General features: G+C 36.8%; 1 long non-coding RNA gene across 1 annotated transcript; it reads left to right on the top strand.

Moving 5' to 3' along the window:
• Window positions 1-13,207: 13,207 nt before the first annotated feature.
• Window positions 13,208-14,556, top strand: LOC134856032 (uncharacterized). Its single transcript, XR_010164708.1, has 3 exons — window positions 13,208-13,387; window positions 14,062-14,262; window positions 14,349-14,556. It is a non-coding gene; the product is annotated as an uncharacterized LOC134856032 (long non-coding RNA).
• The last annotated feature ends 10,891 nt before the right edge of the window (window positions 14,557-25,447 follow it).

Below are 25,447 nucleotides of genomic sequence, written 5' to 3'. Positions count from 1 at the left end.
TTAACCAAGTGCGACGTTTCTTTCTAGTACTAATAGTCCCAAAAATTAATCATTACATAAAATCATGTAGACTAAGTTTTATTCACAAACATCCTATCTCGACGTTACACAACATCAATTAGACAACAGTTCAAAAAGATGGACCAGTAAAATGACAAATACTGTATCAAACAATCAGAATCGATTTTACCTAAAACAAAACACTTTAAGCAAAAGCATAAAAATTCGGTAGATTAGCAGAGTAAAAGTTTCTGGTTTCTTAGAGTTTCCCGCTTACCATTTCCGGAGCTTGCTTTCTGTCTCAGCCACTCAACCATGACAGGTTGTGGTGGGCTTTGTTACGACTTATGCGGCAGTCAGCGTTCACCAGAAACTGTTACAGGTCATGGCGGCCCTTGTCACTATTTCTCTTAAAATCAGTATCACTGGCTTTAAGCCAAACAGGTAATAATTTTTGATTACCTAAAAATATGAACACTTCAATTGCAATTTTTGTCAATAATAATCATAATAATAAAATAATTGTTTCTTCAAATAAACGTAAATTTGTTCCACGATATTTCTCCATAGATTACCATAGAGGTATCTTCATTGAAAATAGTTTTAAAAAAATTCTTATATATAAGTTTCAAAGTCTTATATGCTAAGTTGCTGTTGGTAAAGTTTGCATTTGTGCTTTCAATTTCGTTCCATACTAAAATTGGTTTTCTGAAAAAAAACAGTTTTCGATCTTTCTTGGAAGTGTACTTTGTTAGTTTTCTTGTTCTCATCAATTGTGTGGTTCTCTTACTTGATTTTTAGGTATGCTGCTAGTAGATTTTTTTTGATTTTCCGAAGGTGACAGACTAATTCCAATTGAGAAACATTGAAACTGGTGGTATATTGTTTTTTTAGCTTAAGATCAGATGATGAATCACATTTTTTTCTGTCACAGCAGGTCTAAAGGGCCCAGCTTAGTTGTTTTTCAAAAGATAATCTCAAATTTGTTGTTATACCACTTAGAAGTACTGCTGGGTAATGCAAATGGCTTATGACAAGAGCATTCCTTAACAGTAATCTGTTTTGGATTGTTAGCGGTCTTTTTTATTGATTATAACGTTTTGATTAGGCAGGTCATTTTTTTAAATATACTTTTAACTTCAGCTTGGAACATGAAAAACTGATCCAGCGTTACCCTCAAAATTTTTATTTGTGGTTTTTATCTACTACTTTTTTATCACTAAGCCAATACAGAATTTTGAATTGTTGCTTCTAGCTTGATGTTTTTGCTGAATATGATCAAATATGATCAGTTCAGTTTTGCTTGTTTTGAGTTTTAAATAGTGTTTTGTAAATCATAGAGACAATTTCTGTAACATTTGTAAAGCTTTATCAACGTTATTATCATCACAAATAGTATTGTTCCGTCCGCACACTTCACTACTTTTCACTTTTCGGCTAAATGTTCATTTAAGTTTATGATGTATAGGTTGAAGAAGAATAGCCCCAAAATTGTACCTAGGTGGAGTGAGATCCAGTCAAATTTTGTATTGCTTACTACAATTTTTGGTCGTCTGTTGCTCATGAAACTAATAATCATATTTTTTGCTGGTTCAGTAAATCCCAGATCCTTCAGTTTAGTTTTTAAATGATCATGATTAATTGAATAGAATGCTTTTGATCGATATAATAGAGATACGGCAGCAAATTTGGTTTTATCCACGGATCTGCGGAAATATTCATTTCAAAAAAGAATTGCGTCAATTGTTGAATATGAGGTTCTGAAACCATATTGGGTGTTACTGAGCCGGTTATTATTCAATGGATGTTCATTAGTCTGTTTGTGTAATAACTTTTCAAAAATTTTGCGAGCGCACCTGTTATTGAGATTGGTCTATAATTCTCAGCTTTTTCTGGTATCTAGGTCTCTGATTTTCATATATCGGGCTAACGATGGCTTTTTTGAGTATAGATGGGAATCAATTGATTGTTCTGTATTCATTTATAAGAAATATGAGGTCTGGGTATATTTCATTGCATCCATCTTTTAAAGCCCATGCCGGTATGTCAGATGGTCCTGGTGGTTTGTTCGCATTGAGATTAGTCAGTTATTTTTTACACTCAACTTCGCTTGTAAACCGGAAAAAAATTGCTGTTTGCCGTGCTTAGTTGTTCTAGTGTTTCTCTTGATTACTTATTGAGCATTGCCCACTTTTTTTTCTCAAAAAAACTTCCAAGTTTTAAAAAATTGTAGTTTTGTAAATTCGCCAATTAAAGTTACTGATTATTGTTTCACCAAAAAGATCGTTTCACGGAAAAAGATTTAGTAGAGTTTTTTGTGTGATTTACAAATGTTCCTTTTCTGTCGCTCAGTTGTTTTTGGTTTAATTAAATTTGATATCAAATTATCGTCTTTGAAGTTAATTTTTTAGTTTGTCGTCACTGTTATAAACAATTTTGGGTGGTTCGCATTTTTTCAAGCAATTAACGTTGAATTGAAAATGAAGAACTTTTTTGGGGGGTTGCTTTGCCTGTAGAAGGATTTCCAGTTAATGTTTATTAAAGCAGTTTTAAAATTGGTTTCTGAGCATTTTGATTTATCATAGACTTTTTATTGAACGGAAAAGTTTTGAAAACTAATTTTAACTTGGATACCAAAATTGTTGCCTAATGGTCAGTTTAAACTGAGGCAGTGAAAATGAAAACATTGTTTTTCCTTGTTTTTTGAGTTTAAGTCTGTATTAATATTATCAATTAGAGTTTTGATTGCGACTGTATTGAGTGAATCGCAAGTTCTAAGTTATAAGGCGTTAAAATAGCCTCCATTGATTTAATTTAAACAATAGGTTATAGTCATTCATAAGAATAATGTTTGAAGTATATCACTGGGCAAAATCAATTGATAAAGCAAGTTCTTCAATCAATTCTGTTTTGTTAGATTTATTTGAATTGTCTGAAATGTTTATCAGTGAAGATCATTCAGTTTTATTTTTTTTTGGTGAGTTAAATTCTATCTAGATGTTGTCGTATTTCTGATGGAGCAAGCTTAGGTCTGTGCGTAGTTTAGAATTCAAATTTTTGGGAAAGAGCATCATCACTCCTCCGACTTTTGCCTTTTTTTCATGTTGATCTATTATATCGAAAAGCGACTAAATGATCAATATCTAATGTCCATAAGTTGTCGTCATTCGAGTCAGTAAACCATGTCTCACTGAATCCATAAATTTTTTTCACTCCACAAGTGTTGACTAGTTCTTCAAGACTAGATATATTTTTTTAAACTCCTGCAGTTTCGATGTAGAAATATGCTGGTTTTGTAATCGGATAGTTTCTCTGGTATGTCCCAAAAGTTTGAAGTTGGACCTGAGCTTGGGTTAGTGTATCCACAGCCCAAAAGTGTAAAGTTGTACCTGAGCTTGGGCTTATGTCTCAACACAATTAAAAAAAATAATATGTGTAATACTAATCGTAATAAAATCCACTAAGTGCGCTTGAGAGGTACTCAACTAGATCTATTGGATCAAAAATTGGCAACCCACGGAATTTTCTTAATTTTATCTAATTTATTTATTTCTTTTGATATGATAAATTCATTACAAATGATAAACATTAGTACAAAGAAGCTAGTTAAGAAGTCAATTGATATCATTGATATCATAATAGCGAAGCATAAAATACCAGACTTATCACTCGAAATCCTTTTTACTAGCTTTAGTGATAGTAGCCCTGATGAAAAATACATGAGGCAGTGTGGGGCATGGCATACTTTTAAAAGTTATTGTTCATGCGTGGACGCTGATACGGATGGATACGATAAACGGAACTATTATGGTTAAGTTTAATGAATTTTTGTACAAAATTTGGGCGGGCAGCTTGTTTTGAAAAATGAGTTTTGAAAAAGGAAAGATATAAGGCAAAAGATCTTGGAAAACGGGGACACCATGCTCATCGTTTAGGTGTATGTCGTCCCAGTCAATAAAGCTCCAGTTGCTGTTGCCTTTGATTTTTGTATTTAGTTTAAGCACCTGGCAACTAGACTCTTAACCATAAGTACAATTGATATTTTCAATATATAGATCGACACTTTTGTTTGCCTCTTCGTTATTCAAAATTGGTGGTTTTTTGCACGCTACAACTGACGGGTATGAACTTTTGTACAAGAAATTATGTTTTTTTTCCTCATATTTTGATGAGAATTCATTCAATGATTGGAACCTTCTCTTTAATATTGAACTTGTGCCATCTTGTATTATCACACATTTTAATTCGGAATTCGGGTGTTTACCATGAACTTTCAAATTTTTTTGGTGCTACTGCCCCTGTAAGAGTGGACTATCGTGTCGTTGGTCATAGTGTCGGTCCAAATTCGCGCGGTGATACTAGAACCCATAACTAAAACTTTAACGTCCTCTGGAACTTTGAACGGTTCAAACGCACGTATAATTGGGGTTCTCGCGTTGGCGTTTAGATTGTATCAACCCTGGGTTGATCCTTTAATTCAAATGATTGGCACCCAGTTTGGTTGATGACGTCGATCATTTTTCTGTAGTCCTCCTTCTAGTCGTGCAGATCTGCATGAATTTTATAAGGGAATTTTTATTGAGTTTGTGAAATTCTTCATAAATTATTTAGGGCTAGACATAATTTTGGTTGAGTGTGGTGTTGTTTTTGAGTTATTATGAAAAATATTTTCACTATCAACAGGAATGCACTGTTAAAGGAATATTTGTTCAATTGCTAATTTTTCCAGAATTAACGAGAAGGATTTGATTTTCTCTTGTGTTTTTGAACTGGAATAATTGATCTGGAATTGATGTGGAATAACTGAATCAGGAATAAACAAATTGTCAATATAGGAGCAAGTTTTTTTATTTTCATTTGGAAACTATCTGGATTAGATTTGAATAAAATTACACTATTGGAGAATTTTTTGCTAATATGTTGTTTTGTAATATATTGTGTTTGTTTTTTGATCTGGAATAATTGATCTGGAATCGATGTGGAATAAATTAACCTGAAAACAATTTAACAAGTGAGGGAAGCTTTGGTTTCTTAACTTGGAATCGATCTGGAATATATCAGAGTAAATTTAAACAATTGGAGTAATATTTGTTAATGTGTTTTGTTTCGTTTGAAATTACTGAGCAATTTGTTATTGACTTTTTTCTTTTCAAAATTTTGAAGAAGATAATTTTTTCTTTTTTTTTTGCTAAAAATTTAGAGTATATTTGTGATCGATTAAGTAAGGTATTGTTTCTATGATTGAAATTATTTATCATATCAAGACAAATTTCAGGAATAAGCTGCCCGAGTCGAGATTATTCACCTAATTTGAAGCAAGATTTGAGCGGTTTGAGCGGTTTTTTTAGTCAATTACGCGCAAAATCTTGCTTCAAAATGAGCGGTTTGAGCGGTTTTTGAACGGTTTTATCTAAAAAAAAACGCTCAAAAACCGCGCAAGATTTGAACGGTTTTGAGCGGTTTATCTAAAAAAAAACGCTCAAAACTTGCAAGAAAAACCGTTCAAAAATCACCGCAAGATTTGAGCGGTTGGAGCGGTTTTTCCAAAAAAGAACGCCCAAACCGCCCAAGCCGCTCAAACCGCTCAAATCTTGCTGAAAAACCGCTCAAACCGCTCATATCTTGAGCGGTTTTTGAGCTGGATCTCGACCCGGGTGGCATTTTATGTTTTTTTGGTTGTTTTCATCACGGTTAAATCGTGGTCGTGTTATCTTTCTGATTATTTTTTCCCGTTGGTTTTGTTTATATTGTGGCCAGTCAATATTGAGAAATTTGTTTCTCATTTTATTGCCCGCACCAAACAAATTCTCGTTTTTCTGACACAAAAAGTTACTTTCCAATCAAATTATTTGGCCTGAAATTCTTTTGAATTTATTTCAAAGTTTTTTTAAGTTTTCATTTTCATCTAATTTCTGACCAGAAGTCAGCTAAATCTAGGCTGTTTCTAGATAGAAAAAAAACGTTCTGGTGGGTTTCGAGTTTACGAAGTTCCGTCTCTAACCGGAAAGCTTTAACCGGTTGGTCACATGACCGGGGAAGCTCCGATACTCATAACAACCTACCTAGATCCCTCTTGCGGCTGAGAATTTGTTCGTGGGACAATGATCTCTCCACTCTTCGCTTCGTGCTCTCTTCGTGGGACATTACTCTCCACAACGAGTTCTTTCATGTTATCTTATTGTATTTGGTATGACCATGTTCTCTTTCACTTCCTGATAACGAATAAATCACGTTGTTTTTGGAGAATTAAGTATGCTGATGCTGAAAAACGCCATTTCAGCTAGCTCAGATTTAGCTGGTATTGCTGGGGCGGTGCGTGCATGTGAACTAGCGAAGTGCCCGAATGGACCTAATATCGAGGGGTATGCTGAAGCCCATATGTTGATAGCAATGGTACTCACGAAGGAGTAGAAAGCGGTGCCTGCATCAGCGAGGCGAATGGTCGCAGTGGTGCTGGCGAAGGAATACTGGTGCCGGTATTGCGTATGATGTTGTCTCTCAGAGTGGTGACGATATTGTCTCTCCTAGTGGTGACAGAGGCACAGGGTTACTAGAAGGTACTACAAATGGGGATGGAGAACGGAAAGGCACTAAGCAAGAGAATTAAGCGTTCCATATTTTACTTGACTAATGAAGTATTCACTAAGTTTGATGAAATGAGTTAATGGAACTAATTTTGAGCACAGCTGAATTCTGATTTCATTTTTAGATTTAGCGATCGAATGTTCGTATCAATTTTTATTGGATCATGGCTTATAAATTCTCAATTCTTTTTGTTTTCTACCATTCCAGATTTTGTGTGAAACGTTCCCTAACAGTCCTTATCAGTGAAATAATGAAATCTTTATTCGGAAAACTGTCATTGCTCGTTTAAAAAAGCCCTTTAGTCTTTAAATCAGAATAATTTTCATCTAAATTGTTGATAATTTAATAACCATCATGCTATGAGAAAGGTTTGGGCGAAGATAAAATGCAATTCCTTGATACCATTAGTGACATCTGAGAAATGCGTAACATTTTAACTAGCAGCAATTAATGGATGAAGAATAATTGGTCTGAATGGCGGAAACGCGCCATCTTAGCGTCCCAGAAGACAAACAAGAAAAACAAAAAAGCTTGAATTATTTGAAAACTCCACAAAAAATGATGATTTTGTCATCAGCGGAAGATAACCGGAAAAGGAGAAGCTATCGTTCTATCTACTACGGCTGCACCGGGACTCGATAATTTATCAATCATGTTCAAAAAAATACATAAAATGGGTTGCCACCCAGTGCACACATCGTTTGGTCGACGAACCCCAGGATACTGCGGGACATGAACCATCAAGCAGTGACACGAGAAATTTTCAAGTAAATCAAAGTGAGTATGGACTATCGTAAACCAAATCAAGGAAACAACATTGGAAAATCACAGCGTGAGCATTATGAACATTTTTTCCCTGGGGATGCCAAACAACCTAAGAGACCAGAACAAAAACCATCAGAGCCCAGGGCCAAAAAAGGAAAAAGAACTGGAGTAAGATATTATGAGACGCTTTTCCAGAAAACGACGTCGCGTTGAAGCTTACACCAAACTTTAATTGTGTAATGCAGGTAAAACTATCATGTAATTTTTCGCATTATTGTTGAATTAATCTCTTGTAAGTGAAGTCAAATATCCTTAAATCAATATACGTATAAACATCAGTTTCATACAATATCTAGAAAATTATACGGCAGTTCACTCGGTTGCATTTGATGATGTAATAGTGATATTAGCTAAGATCGACTATCTTTCGCACTGGAGAGAAATTGCGTGTCTACCATTCGAAACTCGATTGCTTGAAAACTTTCCTATTCTTGTTCCTTAATTCAATTCTTTTTATTTTTGTTCTTATTCCTATCAAGTGTGACTTATTTTTTTGTACTCGCCTTTTTGAAAAAAATTTTGGCTGAGATCTGAGTGATTAAACTTACTCAGTTAGCCAAAATTTTGCGACCATTTTGGAAAATAAGAGATGTGTTGGCTTGATGCGGAAGAAATAGGGCAGCTTTAAATTTGGCTTTAGCTACACCAGTAGCCAGAAAGGCCATTGTTTGTCATATACAGTGCGCTGTTATTCTTTTGGGCAGGAGAAACTCGAGTTTTTTTGGATTCGATCAATCTTGGGATTTTGTGCTTGGGGAAAAAAAGATTTGTGGCCAGGAAAAACGCACACGAGCTGGACACTCTGATCAAACCCCTCAAGATCAACGGGCACAGACAACATCTCATGAGCACAATGAGATATCTCGAAAATGCGAGCCGAGATAGATCTGCCCTCGAGGATAATTTTGTCATAATATGGCGGATTTTAATCAGGATTGTTTTACGTAGACTTGGGATAAACAGCTTGACCTCTAGACTTGAAGCGTTTTTTTTGTTTGTTTTTAACTGTACTTTGTAATTTTACCGTGCTCTAGTTTGCGTATTTTTTTCTTGAATGTGACGTTGGTCTCATCTCAGAATTATAGCGGCCTGCCACGAACCAAAAATAATAAGAATTTTTGGTATGAACGTTTGAATTTAATTGAAAATGATTAAAACTGGTGAGGTAATTTACACCAACTTCTCAGTTTGGTAAAATGGCTGGATTTGAGATTGAACGATTGAGGGTAAGTAGGCAGGAGTAGAGATGGAACGTTTTGGGTAAGCTAGCAAGAATTCAGATCGATCGTTTGAAGGTAGCTGAACTGTTAGCAGTTATGTAGATCGAACTCGCTGGTGAACAGCTGGTAAGGACAAGTCTTAATTAACAACGCTGCTACATATACTACTGGAAAACGCCGACTCCGCTAACAATTTAGGGATTCTTAGTACTTTTGTGGAATCGCTTACGGTTTGCAGATTCCGCTTACAGTTGCGAATTTACCAACAGCCCAATTCAACTATATGAATGTTTTGTTATTTTTTTAGAATGTCCACAAAATATTCCGAATTCCTCATATACTGTTGCGGATTCCGCAAACTTGCCTGTTTTTGGAACAATTTTGAGCGATACAGAGTTTTAGCCTTTGTTTGTGGAATCAAAAACAGCAAAGAAGATCAAATAAAAATAGCAGTTTTGCGGATTAAACAGCAAGTCTGATATTGACCTGTTGCGGAACCCACCTAAAACTCACAAATGCACAGTTTGGCCTCATTATGTATCGATTAGTCGGAGTTAGCTCGAAGATGTCTTCAGGTTAATCGGAATGAGACGAAAATTACTAAAGTGTTTGAACAAAATTGATCCAAAATTTACCCACGATACATTTGGATAGAGCCTCAAACATGTTGATAATTTGAATGGAATGAAAAAAAGTTGAGCATGGTTTAATTGAAAAGAAACGGAACAGCTTAGAGGGTATCAATGTAACTTATCGAAAAAGACACTGCACAGAACAAAAGTGTTTGAGTGTCAAATATTTCCAGACGATTCTATAATAAAAGTATGTATTGAAAAATACATAACCCGATTTTTTCTTTTAATGGAGTCTCTAGGCTAAAATAGTTTCTTCCATAAAATGTACGACAATCTTTTTTTCCTCGATCGAAACAAACAATTTTGCGTTTTGCATATCGAAACAACAACTAACCATTTTCTCACACAATGTTGTTTCCCAGGCAATATTATCGCAAGCACAACTATATGATGAGATTTGCCAATTCAAGTGAATGTTGTCAGACTTTTGATCTAAATATTTGTATTTTTTTTGTTTATCAGGAACACTATTTTGAAAAGTTCACTAATTGAAACTTCATCTATTTGAAATTGAGACATAGTAATTACACTATTACACTACTCTATCTAAACCACGTTTTAAGCAAAAACTTGATACTTTTGCGTGCATTTTTTCATAACTGTTTTATTTTAGAATAGAACTGTTTAAGCAACTAAAGTAAATACTAATTTTTTCCCTCAATTTCCTTGTTTTTGCGCAGAATAAATCCTTGTCATATTTTCTTTCATTCAAAAAATATGAAAAATCTGTTCTTCAGGTATAAAAAAATCAATTGTTTGATGAACAAGAAGCTCGCATTCAGCAAAAAAAAAGAACATTTTTCAAAAACTTTGAAAAATAGTTCAACTGACTCCTGACTATTTACTTGCATGGAAAAACTGCATATCATTCACCTTTCAAGAATGAAAAATATATGATAAGCACATTTTCCAAAAAAAAAAATTAAAGGAAAATTCTGAAATGCATTATTTTTGTATGGAAGTCATTTGAGTGGAGTCCCGGGTTGACCTCCATAGACCGAAGATGCTAGTCACACATTTTCATACACTTAGTGTATGGAAAAAAGCTAGTCATACAAATTTCATACATTTTTGCAAAATGAGCTTAATCAAATTTTAAAGGTATTTTATTGTTGTTTTGGTATCGAAATTGGTATCTCCTCATAAAAAAGGTTTAAAAAAATATGAAAAAAAAACGCTAATTATACAAATGCCATATATGGAGATTGTATGATAAGCGTTTTTTAAATTTTTCTGTTAAAAAAAGGTTTGAACAATTAATTCAACTGCTGGAAAAATATTTAAGCGTTTTTTGGGCTGCTACAACTGAAAACTTCGACTTTTTTTTAATTTTTGTTTTCTGAAAAATAAACACTAGTCATACAATTTCCATATACGAAAATTGCATGACTAGCGTTTCTTTAGAAAAAAACTAAGTTTGAAAAAACGTTCCAAAAATTCCAGATTGTAGATAGATAAATCAGCACTTCAATTTTGATCTTGATGTGAGCTGTTTACAATAAACTTTTTCAGACATCAAAGTTTTCAAAAAAATACGGGTGTTTATCCGAGAATCAAAAGACAAAAGTGTTCTTGGTTTTAATTCGGCAAGCGTTGAAAGACTCTACGGTTTGTTCCGACTTTTCAATCAAGGAGTAGGGTTGTTTAATTTTTTCTTTTTTTGTCAAGAAAAATCTTGTATTACGAATGATCATTGGGATAGTTCGTGAGACACAATTTTTGACAGAAGTGATTCAAACCAGGTCGAATATAAGAAAACTTGTCACTATAGAGAAAAAAACGAGCCCGGAACTTTGAGATTGAGTATATTTTCTAATGAGTAGGTTTTACAGAGCCTGCTCACTCGCTTTACCTGCTAGAAATTAGCCTAAATTTTTTTTTCATTTACCGAATTATCTCTGTTTTTTTTTTCTGTTCAGAGACAGCTCGATCTGAATTAAAGTAGTTTTTTGCCTCATTTTGCTGGATTTCTAATTGTTAAAAAATGCTAGTCATACAATTTCGATAAATGAAAAAGTACCAATAATAGACCTTTCATGCAATTTTCTGTACGTATGTATTTGTATGGAAAGTCTTTGACTAGCATTTTTCCATAAATGATAATTGCATGACTAGCATTTTTTGTCAACCCGGGTTGGAAGAATCTGAGAAAAGCGTTTCTGCTGTTTGAGGGTAGCCGCTTATACAGCTGAGCTTTCCGAATCTTTTTTATCCATTTAAACAAAGAGTTCTGATTTTTGGGGGAAAAATCTAAAACATTGATCACATTTTTCCGCCACAGATTTTTCGAAGGCCGGAGACCAAGTGGTTAAGCATAAAGAGACCAGGGAAGTATGTAGGCAGGCACACAAGAATGTAGGCGATCTTTCTATGGCTACCCCCTTTTTTGAACATTGGCAAGTTTTTTTTATAGAAAAACTAAAATTTTTGCAAAAAAAATATCAAAATTTTCAAAAGCGTCTGCAAAAATGAATTGGAAAACCCATTCACGTTCATAATACCTGTTTTTATCAAACAAGAATTGCAGGCAAACAAGCCAAGCAAGACAAAGGTAAATCAAATAAAATTGGACAATTTTACGAAGCGGAAACATGGCCGACAATCTTTGAGAAGACACCAGTTGAGCCGAAAAAAAAAACTGATTTTGTAAAAACTTTATAGAGTTTCCTCTCCTCTTTAAAGTACCTTGTAGTAACTAGTAACACCAACCAACCAGTAGTTAATAGAAACTTAGCATCCGCCTAGCACCCAACCAAAAGTGATTCATTTGACTTTTTTGTTAGACTTGAAAGTTGTTTGCCCGTAAAAAATCTTTATTCCGATTTGATAACGCTTGCAAGCGTAAAAAAGGTCCATCGGTAGAGAAGACACGTCAAAAGTTGCACATGAAGAAATCGGAATAGTCAAAAAAGGGTTTTTGGCGTGGGGCATTAATAAAATACATTCATTCTGAAAACTTAGTCAGTCTTTTTCCGCATATCCAATTATGTTTGCTTAGTATACTTGCTAAACTTCTGTGCAAGGGAGATTAGACGTACGTACTTTTTCCTATTAAAATTGAAGTCTAGCTCATCTGCAACGATAGATGCAGGCTTGTTTGGATAGTTGTTTCAGGTCAGCGAATTTGGACGAAAGTCTTGCGTTCCAAATCAAATTCGAAACTTCCGTAAAATAGACAATTTTCTTAGCTTTTCTGAGTTCGACAGCTGATATTATCGTCCAAATTAGTTTTTATTTGAATTTTTTATGATTGAAACAAAAATGCGCTGCTTCTGTAACATCTGCCAGTAATTCCTATCAAGCAATTTTTTTTGAAAATTGAACGAATACGCAAAACGAATCGTCAAACCGGCCAAATCATAAAATTTGATAAATTATTTTTAGATCCTTAATTTATTAAAAAGCTATCGATTTTCCCTACATTTTGTATGCCATTAAAGTATTGCCGTAACTTCAAAACATTATAATTTTAAAATTTTTCAGGTCCAAATATGTGGTTGTTTTTACTCGTTTTACTGTTCCATTCGACTGTGATGCCTTCACTTGGGAATGAAATAGCCCACGAGCAGAGGCTTCTCCAGTTCCTGGAACAAAAAATTTCAAAAAACACTGTGCCCCTCTCTCTTGAAAATCAAACAGGGATACATTTATAAAAATAGGCCAAAACTTATCCAAATTCATACCTCGTTTTTTAGATTGAAGAGTAACTAGTCCACGTGTCATTCGAAGTGGAATTATGGGACGCAATCATCCCCTCAGATAAAACTAGTAAAAGCACAGTTGTTTTCTGAATAAATAATAGTACATTTTACGGTTTTTGTAAGTCTTATTTCTAACAGATTTTTGAGTGATTGCGTTTTGTAAGTAAGATAATTATTTAACAGGTTTTTTTTTCTATCAGCATATTCAATTTATCCCTGTTTCTGGACAAACTCTGTTTAGTCTTCATGATCACCGATCTGTTCCAAATCATAGAAGTGGATGAGCGCAGTAGTACCTGGACAGTAAAAATGTGGTTTTTCTTCTACTATAAGGTGCCGTCAGCTCGGTGGGATCCAGCAGACTACAATGGCACATGGAGTATTAACATTCCTGATAATATGTTTTGGAAACCTCAGATTTGTTAGTTCTTTTTCCGAACATAATTTGGAGCTGAAGTGAAATGCTTTATCAACGTTTTGGCTATTTTTCATAATTTTAAAAGTTTATTTAAAAATCATGATTATTAGATAAACAAAATTTACGTTGATTGTTGATGCTTATTTTTAAATTTAATGGCCCGTCTGGTAAGCGTTTTGTATTCAAACCCAATGTAGAATAAAAAACATGTCTTCGAAGGCTACCGGGATGGTGTTTTGAGCTTTAATTTTTTTTGAGTAATTATTCCAACACTGCCTATGGGGAAAACCGCGCGCTATTTTTTCGACTTATTCAACACAACAAATATGAACATTGTATGTAATAAAGGTTTTTTATTTTGAATTTGATTTTGAGTTTCGAAACAAAATCACAAAAACTGCTTGTATCAAGGCGAAGCCTTGATTAGAAATATGTCACTCAATGGGCAGTCGGGAAGATAACGGGCAGTCGGAACCTTCAAAATTTTGTCTTGATATGAGATTTTGCTTTGCTTCAATGATTTAAGATGATTTTTAAATTTCACAAAATGAAAGATTTCAAAGCAAGCGAGGTCATTTCAAATGTAACGTGGAAGATCATTCAGAAAAAAAAACCGGAAACACTTTTTATTTTACACTCAGCCGACATCTTTGTTATTATTGGCTGCATGACTTTAGTTGCCAGAGAAAGAGTTGAAACAAAAGAAATAGTAGTCGACCCGCAAACAGTACTCGCTGATGGATTGGTGAACGCCTTGTCCACTATTGCAACTCGAAAATTCACCTGTATTTTTGACGTGGCAAGATTTCCATTCGACGAGCACCGCTGCATCATCAGAGTTGAAGGGTGGCAGTTTGAAAGTGCTGCATATCAGCTGAGTAAGGCCGTTTACATTGTATTTAATATCAGAAAATTCAGTTGACTCATTACCAAAATTTCGAATTCTGAAATTGATTTTGAACAGAAATTTCCAACACAGAACTTCAGACCGATTGGACGTTTCTGCAGTTGATTTATTACACAGATCACGAGCAATGGGAGTTAGTTGCCGGCAAATCGGTCATAAAGGAGGCAAGTTCGAGCTAATTTATTTTAACTACGAAAAAAAAGATCGAGGTTTCAGATTTGGTTTCGACCAAGGCGGGTTGAATGACTTAAAAATTTTTGGTCGAGCAGTAGTTTTTGTCCAATAAAAATTTTAAGAACTCAGACTCTAAAATTGGGTAAGTTTTAACATAAATACAGGCACAAAATCAAAACATGAAGCCGATTTCAAAGTCGAAACATAAAACGAAAGGCAAAGTCCAACGCAAAGTGACCACATACGAACACAAAACGAACTCGAACCCACTCTCGAAACCTTCTCGAACCCACAATCGAAGCATACTTTTCTTCTTAAGTTTCCATCGAAGTTTTGAAAAAGATTATGAATAGCTCTATTTTAGTTCGACTACAGTCGGGCTCAAGAAAAACCTATCCATGATTTATATTAAAAGTCCGAACCCGAGTTGGTGGCTCCTAAAAACAGCACACTTCTTTTATTCTGACTTCTTGTTTTATATTTGCTAAAATCAGATAAAGTTTTTTAAAAAAATGATTATCGGTCATAAACTATAACTTATTTCAATACGGATAAATCTGCTGTTGATAAGCTCAAAACTTTTTTTGAGGTTTTCGAAGCAAGTTTGATAATTCATCATAATGTAACAACAACGGAAACAGATTCATATTATATCTTTGCTCTTCGTTAAAATTAGTGGTTAAAATTAAGACAATTCAAAGGGAAGTTAAGTTAACTTCCCGCACTGGAATTCCATGGATAATAATCGATTATATTGTCATTTTTTAGTCAGTATCCATAAAATTTACAAAATTAATAGATTATAATCCATCAAAAATGGATTATAATCAAATTATTTTTTGAATCAATATAATCCATTATAATCAATTAGAATTGATTGTAATCCAAAGACAATGGACTATAACCATAATATTTTTTATCAATATAATCCATTATAAAAGATTATAATTGATTATAATGTATTTTTAGGAGAGTTTATGAATTTTGAATTGTTTTTCACATTTATCTCATTTACTGTTTCGTGCAGTTGCTATGTATGGCGTTTCGCAAACTTTTACTTTCCACATAACATTTCTTCTATTTAAAATTTCTCTACTTTTTCTATTTTCTATTTTACGTAAGCTCCATAAGCTCCCTTAACAACCCCCTTCCCCAGTTTACCCCACCCCACCCCCACACACACGCAGTTTACCCCTCCTCAGTTAACCCCCCCCCCCCTCTTTTACCCCTCCTCAGTTTATCCCCCCTATTTTATTTAACTTTCCCCCACGTTTACTGATTGTGGGCGAGGTAAAAAAATTGGGGTTGAAACAACAAACTTGCTTTGGTGAGGGGAATAAACTGGAGAGTGTGGGTAAATAGGTGTTGTTTACGATGAGTAAAGCCCATCCTATCCCTGTTCAATGGTAAAAAATTTGAGGGGGTGGGGGTAAACTGTAACTTTGGGAGAGGGGGGGTCAAATGCTGGTGCGGGGGAGAAAGGGGCGAATGTGGATGGGGCAAAGTGAGGAAGAGGGTTAATTTGAGTAGCTGTAGATTATTTAGTAGGCCGTGAGTAACGCAGAAATGTTGCAAGTTTTGCACTTGTTTCTGCAAAAAAATGTTAAAATTATACTCCGTTATAATTAATTATAATGGATTTCAATTGATTATAATCCTTTAAATTGGATTGTATTTGATTGTTTTTTTTTACGGAAAAAATCAATTATAATGACCAATAATCGATTTCGTGGTCTAAATTTGCAGCAATAATGAATTATTGTGACAGCACTTTAGAGAACATTTTTGCAATTTAATCGATTAACATCCATGGAACTCCGGTGCCGGTTAAAATGAACAATCACAAGGGAAAGGACCGACGAGATGTTCAGCTTTTTACGGGGATCTATTAAACACAGCCACCACAACTTACCCCACGTCCACGCGTTCAGCTGCTACCTCAAAATTATCTATTCTGGTTGGCGTTGAACTTGGGCGTGGGGGTGTTTGGCGAAAATGTTTGGTGGGGGTCGGGGTAAACGCGGGTGGGGGAGTTGTAAAAAGGGGAACGGGGGCATAGTGGGGGGAAGCATTGGGGTTGTTGCGGGGAGAAGGGTTGAAGTGTGGGTATGTAGCGGAGGGGGTGGGAACGAGTCACAATAGTTTTTTCCATTTCTTCCATCTTATTAATTGATCTGTTCTAGAATATTCCCAAAAAGTTTTAATGCTTATGCCTCGAATTACCCCACACCTAGCGGTCCACGTTGATGCGGATAAACGACTTAACTCTCCCTGCGGTGAATTGATCAAAGAACGTTTCTGAACCCAAATGCACTTGGCATGCTCGGTCTAATTTAGATAACAATTGTATCCTGATTTCAATACAAAATGAAACAAAATCAAGCTTCAGTTTAGCAGTTTTCGAATTAAAGTCTGGGGTCTTAAAAATTTTGTTCAAGATTCAAGATTTCACGGTAACAGCAAAGACCATGGAGCTGAAATTTCATCGGCAGGTTTGCACATGGCCTATTTATACATTTGACAAAGTTTTTTTATAAATCCGCACGATGGATAAATCGCCTTGATCCTGCTAAGGATACTGTGACAATGAGTTTCGCGGGTCTAGGAATTTCCCAGGGAGCGATTTTAAATAGTGTCATAGTATCTAAATTAGTTCATTTTTCGAGTCCAGTTTCATTCTAGTTGTTGTTATTTATTTTATCTATCTGTCTGGCGCTAACTAGTATTTAAACTTCGGAGTTGTCTGTCACCTCTGGTTGACCGCCAATTCATTGTCTCCGACTAACTTTCTAATTTACGGTTACTTAACTTACTGGATTAATTTAACGTATCGAACCGTACTTTCTCATGGCGCAGCCAACAGGCCAATGTGGGGGGAAAACCCACTGGTGATTACATCATTTTGGCCCTCAACGTTCGCAGAGCCACCAATGCTATGGGAGTTTTGGTTTAACCGGTTTCAATGGGGTATAGTGGCTAAACACAGTATCAACCCGAGGAACTTTTACTATGCCAGTACGTTAACAGCAGCGCAGGGTACGGCACTACCGGAGGAAGTAGACGGGAAAGATCGAATGACGTCGGAGCAAAATCTCCAACTTGTACTTGTGTCTGAGGGAGAAAGGACAGGATGAATTGCATAAGGGGAGGCCACATCTGGATTTATCTACAACCCGGTATTCTAGGGTATTAGATTGCTATAGACACGGAGTTTAAGAAAGAACGGAATGAAACCTATGAAACCTTCCAACTATTGGCACGGAAACAACACATTGGAGAATCTTTGGAACAGTTCCACTTAGCGTTAAGCGGACTGGCCGCCCGATGCAATTTTGGAACGTTGGAAGCCAGAATTTTGCGGGATCTATTGTGAACATGAATAACAGAGAGGCCCAGAACGAGCTATGCCGTTCGACAAAAACACCAGAGGAGGTATACCGTATTGAGTTGTCATGCGAACGTGGATATAAGTATGCAAAATCATAAGGATCGGCAACCGGGGGAGCAACAACCAGCGGCACCACCGGTGGAACTGCAGCGTTTCAAATTAAGACAGAACCGGTGGGGAAAATCCGAGGAGGATACCGAAACAATAGACAGCGTGGCCGTGGATCGTTCCGAGGGCGAGCAGATATGAGAGGGGCAACATCTAAAAGGTGCTATAATTGTGATCAACCCAATTTTACTCAAGAACATCTCACTAGATGTCCAGCCAAGAATGCGACTTGCAATTTCTGCCGGAAGACGGGACATTACGAGAGAACTTGTCGGGAAAAGCGGACTAATCGGGGAAGACCGGCGGTGGGATTAATTCAAAATCAAGAGGATGTGAATGCTAGTGAGATAGGCCACGCTGAGGATACCTATTCGCAATACGAGAATTCAGTCGGTTGGGTTAACACACCGGAAAAGAGGCAACGATCGTGGGATTTGGACAGCTCAGGAGAGTATAGTTGTAATGGCTATCAAATCTCGGAGGGAAACTGAATTGAAAGTGGCTGGCGCTCGACCACCAATTAAAATAAATGGTAGGAAAACAAACGTCTGGATAGATAGCGGATCACCGATTTCAATTTTCACAGTTGGAGAGCTGAAACGGACGTTGGGCGCCGCACGCGTAAATGTGAAGGCGCCAGCACCGGCGGACGGCGAGTTCAGGGATTACGGACACAATCCTTTACGGCTGTTAGGAACGATGATCGTATCATTGGAGACGAACGGATGGTTTACTAATGCGAATGTCAAAGTATTAGAAAGAAACAGACCGTCAATTATTGGGAGAGATCTAATGCCAAACCTGTTATTGCAGATAGTGCAAAAAACCCCAGAGGAGAAGGTATTGTCGGGCCAGGGAGAACAACCGGGGGACGAAGCAGAAGGAGAGGAGGACTCATTAGATCCCTGGCAGACGTATTTCAGTAAGCAATTTAACAATCTTTTTCATAGTGTCGGAAAAATTAAGAATTATAAGGTACACGCGGAATTTTTTGAAACGCTAACGCCGATTCAACAAAAAGGACGGAGAGTGCCGATCACATTGCAAGATAAGGTTGATAAGGAAATTACTAAACTTTTTTGCAGCAAGGGCACATCGAAAACCTGGAAGAATGTTCGGATAAGTACTTTGTCTCTACGATTGTAATAACAGTGAAAAAAGATGGATCAGTAAAACTAGCGCTCTAATCCAGGGAGCTGAACAAACAAGACCACAAGAATAAATATCAAATGCCCAATATTGAAGAGCTCATGGATACTGTTGGACAAACGATAAGTGAACGAAAACCAGGGGATGTATACTTTTCTACAATGGACCTTACGTATGCGTACGGTCAAACTTAGTCCAAAAACAAGCGTCCAATGCAACTTTTCGCTAGTGGGAGGAAAATCAACGGGCACTTATCGTTTTTGAACGGGGTTCTACGGCCTCACAACCATACCAGCGGAATTCCAAAGAAAAATGGATACAATCCTCTCGGAATTTCCACAGGCATACGCATTCATTGATGACATCTTGGTTGTCACCAAATGCACTGAAATTGAGCACATCTCGGCGGTCGAGAAATATTTGCGGAAGCTAAATCGAAAAAACATGTCATTTAACCTTACTAAACTCAATTCGCACGGAAAAAATGTGAATGGTTGGGACATAAAATAACATGCACCGGAATTACGGCTCTTATCCGAAAAACGAAACCAATCGAACCGTTAAAAGCACCTAAAACGGTGTCGCAGCAAATATCTTTTATTGGCTCCATTCATAGCCTACAAAAATACCTCCCAGCTCTCGCAGAATCGTCAGCTTCGTTACGCCCTTTTTTAAGCAGAAAAAACGAATTTATTTGGATTAGTGAGGGTCAAATATCTTTCGAGAATCTAAAAAAGCAGGTGGCTAATATAGTGGAACTTCGGCATTTTGATATACACCGTTACACAAGAATTGTCTGTGACGCTAGTCATAACGGGCTCGGTGCAGTTCTTGAACAACTAAGTTCCGACGTCTGGAGGCCAATATCTTTTGCATCCCGGTATTTAAACGAGGCAGAGAAAAAGTACTCTAAGAACAAATTAGAGATGCTTGCAGTTGTGTGGGGGCGGAGTATTTCCGAAACTATGTGTTATGGAGGAAATTTTTAATCGTTACGGACCTTAAAGCTCTTGTATCGTTGCTAAATGGGAACAACAAAAAGAACAGGACGATGTTTAGTAGATTAACCAGATGGTTAGATCGTCTTATACTGTTCGATTTTCAAGTAGAGCACAAACCCGGAGCAATACTTGGTTTCGCAGATTATCTATCGAGGCACCCAAGTTCAGACGCTAAACCGGTCAGCACATATGATAGTATGTTTACGGTGGCGAAAATTAGTCAAATTAGATCCGTCCTCGGATTTGAAAAGGTAGTTTTCTCCAAACGTAGACTCGAGTCTCCAAAGGCCAATAATAGTAAACTAGTTTGTAATATATCGAATAACAAACAGCCGGTAGAGGGCGAACGATCATACGGTGGAAGTTGGACTAATCACAGAGCAACGAATTGCATTTCCGGCTGGTCATTTAAGTCTAGTGGGAATTTAAATGGGACTATTATTGAGACAGATTTCGGTTACTCAAATTCAAGTACAATAATTCAACACTCAAAATCTAATTTAATTATGGAACGGAAGATCAGAAAATTATTGGAACGCACCCCAGCATTAGTAGTAGCGATGAAATAGAGGAGATCGACCAGGATATGCAAGCAGTCATCACAGAAGTCCGGAGCACTAAGAGTAACACCATTATTTCCATTCCTTCGGTTTATCCCGGCAAAAATTATCCACCGGTTAATCGCGTTATGTCGGTTATTCCGAGAAATTGTAAAGGCGCTAGTAAACAAATCGCCCTTCCCGAACTGTTTAATCTTCTATTTATGGAACTGCAGTATAGTTCAGATCCCCAACTTCAAGCAATCATTGAAATGATTAAGTGCAACCCACATTTACAAACAAAAATTGCAGCTATGAGTAAATACTATGCCCAGTATACTCAGGATTTTCATATGAAAGATGAATGCTTATGGATGGACGAGAGACTGGTCATTCCAAACACCTTGCAAGCGGCGGTGAACAATAGATTGCACTATTATCACCATGGGAAATCGAATATGTACGACGCGGCCGAAGACATCTGTTACCCGTACATGTTCTGCAGCTTAGCGAAAATTGCAGGAAATTGTTGGTAAGAACTTTAAAAACATGTGTTCGAAAGGGGATGTAGGGAAAATACCTGAGCCCAAAAAACCGAATGAATTGGTGCAATTGGACTTTTGGGGGCCAATTAATTATTTAAAGGAATCCAAAAAGTATGTCCTGGTGGCCGTGGATAGATTTTTTTGTTGGCCATCGGCTATGGTGTGTAATTAAAATCGGTCGGAAAAAATCGTAAAATTTTTAAAAGCATACATCATAGCCCACGGAGTTCCGCGACAGATCCGAGTTGACCAACGAACGAACTTTATGTCTAAGGAGGTTCGAGCCTTCTGTCATAAAGAAGGAATTGAAATGCTTACTTCTCCAAATAACGATCATCGGTGAGGAAGCTAACACGGTCCTCAGGAACTTGACCAAAAAGCCATCATTAAGGAATCTATACTGGGAAAATATAATACGCTCAAAATTTGCCTGTTTAGATGAACGAGACCCAACCACTCAATCGATGCCAGAACCGATGGACACGAACTGTAGAGTCCGATCTGATACGGAATATGAACAACAGGCGCCACCCAATGAGACTGGCTGATGACCGGGTTACTAATCAAGACAATGAACCTGGGATTGATCGGGCCTCGGATGAACCAGCCTCAATACGTCCAGTGGTAGTAATGCAGAGGATGGGAGAGCGAAATCTGAATAGGTATAAGCCATTGAAATCGAACATAATAAATCAGAGTGAGCATACTATTAAAATGAGTAATGGTGCTGTGCTTAGAAAATCGGGAGTGGCACTTAAACGGACAACTATTCAGAAGAAGAGGGCGCCGGGCCAAATTGCTGCACCACCAACGCCGTGGGATCTTAAACGAAAGTTATTGGCAAATCAACCGAGCAGCTCAAAAGGCACCACGGGAACCTACCAAGGCACTGTGGGAAAACGTTCTACATTCCAAATCAGGAACAATGCGGAGGATTCGGAATCGGACGAGGAGGACTATTTACCGCTGGCAACGACAAGGCAAGCTGTCGAAACGACAGTTGAGGGAAACCTGGGAGCGGATGTTGAAGGGGAGAGACAAGAAACGTCTAGTGGGGGACAAGATCAAGTACCGACAGAAACGATAAAAATTCGACCGAGCGATTACGAGACGGCGACGGAGTATACAATGGCACGAGAAACGGAAATCGAGATCAACCGGAGGAAAGAAAACACCAGGGGAAATACGGCACAGGAGACAGAGCGCGAATTAGAACAAAATCCAGAAACTGGAGGGAAAAAGCGGGGCAGGAAACAACGACTTGTTTCATATTCAAGTCAAGATTCGACGAGCTGATTGGACAAGACCAGCTCAAGACGGTCGGGCAGAAAGCGCACAGTAGTGACCAACATGGGGGCAGTCATGATTCACAACATTCAAAAAGCAGAAAAGCCAGGAACAAAATAAAGAGCATGAGAAACAGAACTTAAAACATTCTAACGTCCAGTGAGAGGGCATGCCGTGAAGCGGCAAAAACTCAACCGTTTAAGTTTTCAATGTGGTTGCAGTTAGTTACAAAAACTCTAGTTAAACTCGTCGTTAACTTTATTTCATTCATACTACAAAATTTCATTGAGTACTTAAATTAAGTCATCACTTCTTACAAGAAGGGGAATGTCATAGTATCTAAATTAGTTCATCTTTCGAGTCCAGATTCATTCTAGTTGTTGTTATGCAATTTATCTATCTGTCTAGCGCTAACTAGTATTTAACCTTCGGAGTTGTCTGTCACCTTTGGTTGACCGCCTATTCATTGTCTCCGACTAACTTTCTAATTTACGGTTACTTAACTTACTGGATTAATTTAACGTATCGAACCGTACTTTCTCAATGGAAATAAGTCAGCGAAAAATATTGCAAAACTCTTTTGAACACCTCAACAACACTTCTTGTACCAGGGTAAAGACGCAAGTGTTCTCGGTTTTTTTTTCAAATAGCCTCACTTATTTTCCAGAGGAAAAACTTGATAGGCGATCAAAAGTTCAGAAGTTCAGAAATATTCTTGATAAATATTTAGACAGTGGGGGAGGATATTATTTCGATTGAAGTTACGATTCGAAGGAGGGCTTTTTTCTACACCGTGTTCCTGATTTACCCGAACGTACTCCTGTTTCTCATGACTGCTCTCGCCTTCATTCTGCCCGCGGAGTCTGGGGAAAAAGTGAGTTTCGCGACTACTTTGCTCCTCGCTCAGGTGGTGAACACGGGCACAATGCTGACAGTCTTTCCACGGAGCTCTCTGCGCCTGCCTGTGTTGGTGTATTTCAGCGCTATCTCGACTCTGCAGATGAGCTTCATATGTGTTTGTTCCATCATAGGTAAGAGTAATGTTTAAAACGATCTGTAAGCTATCCAAAAAAAGTTATTCGATTGTTCTAAGTAAGAGGAGTTGAAAATTTAGTTTAACGTATCCCTTTACATTATTTAAAATCACATTCGCCATTTATTTGCTTTTCAAGTGCAAGCGGTTGAGACATTTTGGGCGATTTAACTCCAACATATGGGATAATCGTTGATTGATTTAAGAAAATGATCATAAATCGGACTGAAACTTTTATCGGAAAAGCAAACACAGTGCTGATTTAAATAATCCGGCCAAAAAAGCAAGTTTTGAAATTTCAAAGGCTTTTTTCTCAAATTGGAGTAAGTTTAGACAAAAGTGAAGAAAGAAAAAAATTTTCACCAGAATAAACTTGGTGCATTTTTTTGAAATTTGCAGCCAAAGTTTTGGTTTTTTTTAGTTAATCAAAAAATACACTGAATTTGCCGAATGAATTGATGATAAATTTATATCTATAAAACCTTTTTCTTACACAACTCGACAAAATTTAGATTTTAGAAAGGCTAAAATTTCAAAAGTATCCGCAAAACATTTGAAATTTGTTTTTAAGCGGCAAAAACATTGATTTTTATATTGTAAAAATGGCCAAGTTCGGCTATTAACCAAAAATATATTCTCTTATGAAGATTTTTGGAGATTTTACCCTTCTAGAACTTTGTCGAGCTGGGTGAAAGGATAAATTTTAGCTTTTTTGCAAAAAAAAATTTTTTTGGAAAAAAAATGCACTATATTAATTTTGATGAAATTTTGAGCAACTTTTGTACTGTTAACTTTTTGTCTAATTTTGAGCCAATTTGAAAAAAGCCAACAAAGTTTTGAATTTTGTGAGTTATATCGGGTTAATTAGAATCAGCACTGTAATTTGTCATCTGACAATTACAAATTTTTTATTTCAGTGGTCAAAGTACACTTCAGCCAAGGAACTGTCGGATCTAACAGATTTGCAAAAAATGTCATTTCGAGTAGATTCGTTCAGATTCTGGGCTTCAAGGCTTACAAGGCCTCCAATGAGACATATCGGGTATCCCAACCCAATTTGAGCCAGGAGTCTATCGGAACCGTAAGTACGGAGCAAGAAAACGAATCTCACACAGAAATCAAAGCAAATGAAATAAGCGGCTCAAACAGCGACGACGTTCAATTTATTCGAATAAGATTTGCATTAGTGCTGGACCGATTATTTATGATTTTACACCTGGTTTCCATGGCTGCAGTTGCCGTGTGGTTTTCAATAGATTTGTCTGATTAGCCGAAAAATCCTCGATGAACATAGAGTTGATTTAAGTTCGCTACTATGTATATCTCATAAGTATTTTATTTCAAGTACTTTTACATGTTTTGCATGATCGTGATTTATACCAAAACAAGTAAGCTAAGCAGTCATAAGTGTTCTTGTATAAGTGATAGAAAAAAATGGCCCAAACGCTAAAAATGCTTTTTATACAAACATGATCTACGCTAAACCGAGGTGACGTAATAAAGAACTAATACCAGAATCATTGGCATGGCCGGCAACAGAGAGCGGACGCCCATTATTGTCTAACTGAACCTAAAGTTGTTCTGAAGGCACCGTCAGCGCCAGTATTTTTAAAATTTGAAAGGGCAGCACTTACACGCTAAAACAAGCAATTTTTTGGTCAATTTTTTCAAAAAAAGCAGAAGAGTATGTTTTTGCTCTTTCACACATGTTCTTTCACGACAGAGCATGAATGAAAAATGAAATAATAGAACGCATGAATGAAAAAAGAAATCATTTGCATAGTTTCGCGCACTTTTCCGGGCTCTTTCACAGTTTTCCCGACTCTTTCACAATTTTCTGGCATCGTTCCCTCAGAAAGAGCAAAAACATACTCTTCAACAGTTGGAACATAGTTGAAGATGGCCTCGGATAAAAGAGCCGCACTCGGGCAC

The sequence above is a fragment of the Symsagittifera roscoffensis genome, unplaced genomic scaffold (genome assembly GCF_963678635.1).
Source record: "Symsagittifera roscoffensis unplaced genomic scaffold, txSymRosc1.1 SCAFFOLD_136, whole genome shotgun sequence".
Lineage (NCBI taxonomy): Eukaryota > Metazoa > Xenacoelomorpha > Acoela > Convolutidae > Symsagittifera > Symsagittifera roscoffensis.
This window is presented reverse-complemented; position numbering and strand designations above follow the sequence as displayed.